This window comes from Piliocolobus tephrosceles, chromosome 2, assembly GCF_002776525.5.
Source record: "Piliocolobus tephrosceles isolate RC106 chromosome 2, ASM277652v3, whole genome shotgun sequence".
NCBI classification, from domain to species: domain Eukaryota; kingdom Metazoa; phylum Chordata; class Mammalia; order Primates; family Cercopithecidae; genus Piliocolobus; species Piliocolobus tephrosceles.
The window spans coordinates 33,668,062-33,671,165 of record NC_045435.1 but is presented as its reverse complement, the minus strand read 5'-3'; positions in this window follow the sequence as shown (position 1 = coordinate 33,671,165).

The window sequence follows — 3,104 nt, the reverse complement described above, 5'->3', positions numbered from 1 at the left end:
AAAAAAAAAAAAAAAAAAAAATTAGCTGGGCGTGGTGGTCCATGCCTGTAATCCCATCTATTCAGAGGCTGAGGCATGAGACTTGCTTGAACCTAGGAGATGGAGGTTGCAGTGAATCGAGATTGCAGCATTGTACTCCAGCCTGGGCAACAGAGTAAAACTCTGTTAAAAAAAAAAAAAAAAAAAAAAAAAACCTAAAATCTGCTAAAAACCTAAAAAACCCTAAAAAGCATTTGCTATATATGGTATTGAGGGGAATATAAAAGTATAAGATGCATCTTTCATGGCTGAAAGGACGCAGGGGAGAGGAAACAAAACAACGACAATACCATTTATAAAAATGAAAACAAAAATTGGTCGAAATGGAATTCACAAAGCAGAGGCATGAATAGCTAAAGAACAACCCCCAAAAAGGCATGGCCCTTAACTTGGTTAATGAAGAATGTCTGTGGTTCTTGGGGAAATTAGAGACTTCCAAATTGAGGGAAGCAGGAAGAGAAACCAAAGTAGAAAAAAGGCAAGGCAATAGAAGGAGATGGAAAATAAAAACTATATTTGGAGAGGAAGCATGGGCCCTCATGACAACATTGCCTCTGAGTGTCTTGGCTTGAAACCTTGAAGGGTTGGCCAGTGGAGAGCCACTGGCAGGACATAATGAATGGTGCCCGCCTGTGATAGATAGCAGTGTATACATTGACCTTTCAAAGGTTTAACGATCTTTTATAATAAGTTAGGGTTGTTGTACACTAGATAGACTGATTGTTGAGTATTTATTCACCCCAACTTTAGTAGCCTTGGCTGATTGATTATAGCTTTGCCTGACTTCCCAAATTGCTCCCTTCAACATGATGTGCCTAAGCCTCCATGAAGAAAAAAGAGGAAGCTTCGGTTTGCAAATTTTTAGAGTATGGATTAAAACTGAGATTTCAGAGCCGGACCTACATATCTTTCAGAAATCCAAATTTAAGATAATGTCCCCAGACCCATCTCATGTAACTTAAAATTGAACACTAAGCCTACGTGTTAAAACCAAATTTCTCCCCCATCTATACATGTATGTATTTACACAGGCAAGCAAACAGAAATCCATGGGCAACATTCTAAATCAGTCCTTCTGGGCTACTATGATGAGAAACATTTTCATGAATCTTCTTAGGTCTTTCTGATACTTTTCTATTCAGATTATTGCAGGATATTTTGATCTGAGAGAAACTCTTCAAGTCTATATGTGTTTGGAGGTTTTTTGTAGATTTTTTGCCTATTTTTTTTTTCTCTTGTTATTTCCTAAACACTTTTTAAGACCATAACCATGAAAGAATATTTACCAGACCGGACCAGTGGTCATTTCACTCTCCAGTGATGGCCAGTTTTCCTATTTATGAAGGATATTACGGTTTTATCCTGACCTGTGCTGAGAGGCTAAAAAAAAATGATTATCTTTATAATGTTCACTGTGTATAATGGCCTTGCTCATATAACCAGATACAGGTAATTAGCCATGACTGTATTAATTAATCTTTCAAAGAGGTAAGAACTCTAGTGTACACATTTATGGAATTGGAAAGATGCATGTTGATTTTAGCTGAACGGGTCAGAAATGTATGTGTGAAGGAAAGAAACATTTGAGAGAAAAAGTACTGCACACACTAAGGAATTACTTCTCATTTGGTAATCCAAACCCTGACTCTGTGTGTGTGTGTGTGTGTGTGTGTGTGTGTGTGTGTGTGTGACTTTAGAAAACTGAAGACTTAGCTATAAGAATTATCTGGAAATTCATCATTATCTGCTATCATATTGTGATGTCTTCCTGAATAATAAATGTAAATGCGGTAGAATTTGTTAGAAATGTATTTAACATAAATATAATACAACGGCTAAATAACAAGAGCCTCATAAATATTACTTGGACACTAAGAAAAGTGAATCCTGGAGTGCAAAGAGAGGAAGATTTGCAGGACCAAGTTTTTACCTTTATAATTTCAACCTGTAGACAGTTGCCATCGGGACTCGCATCTCTAATTCCAATGTTCTGGGAGATTACATGTATAAATCTCTGCCACAACAAGCAGGAGGGAGGACAAGAGGTCTGCATAACATTCCATTTGGGAAGATAGATGGCTTCAGATTGGAATTGGAATGTTCAAGCCATCTAAATCAACACACACATTTCCTTTTGAGTCATAATCAGATAAATGGTAGGTGATGACCACAGGGAGGAAAAAGAAAAGTCCAGAAAATAATGTTTATGAATTTAAAATTTTCAGAAAAATAATATGAACTATCTATTGAAATTTATCCCTTACTAATTTAGCCTAAGACATTACTGTCCAGCGGTCAAACCAACATATGTCAAAATGTTAGGACCTGAAATGCCCGTAAAAGCTTTTGTGACTTGCGAAAATGCCATTTGTTGTTCAAACTTGCACTGGAAAAAAAAAAAAAAAAAAAAAAAAAAACTTGAAATAACTAAGCCTCGTACCAGTATAAGACCTACGACATGTTCATAATAAACTCTACAGGCCCTGTGGGGCTTTTAGGCAATACAAACACAACTGTTTGAAATGCTTGTTTCTGAACCACTATTTTTGGGTTCATTTACCCAGTACAGATGTTATGGCTCATTAAGAACCAAATGGTTTGTGTAGGTGGCCATGTTTTCATGGTCAAAACAGCTCATGCAGAGATGTAAGTATCCATTTCACTATTGTTCTCATCCTAGGAATGATGATACGTAGGAATGTGTGTAGTTTCACTCAGTACCTATTGACAAACTATTTTATGTGTATATATATATGAGATATAAAGAAAAAATCATAGATAGACTGTGGTCTCATTTTAAATGAAGAAACAAGTAGAGTTTCACTTTGAATTGTATAATTATAGGAGAAATTTTCTCCAGAAAAATAGTACCTTAATCCTTAAAGCCAGACCATGCCATTATTGAGATAGCTCCAGTGCCCTTTCTCAAGTCAGCCTGATAGATATGGCCAGGTTAGCAATTCCCCTAAATCACGCACATTTACATAGTTACAGGCATCGATAGTCAGAAAGCATCTGAGGCTTCTAACTGGAGGCAATGGTAGAAATTGAGAACATTTTTATGT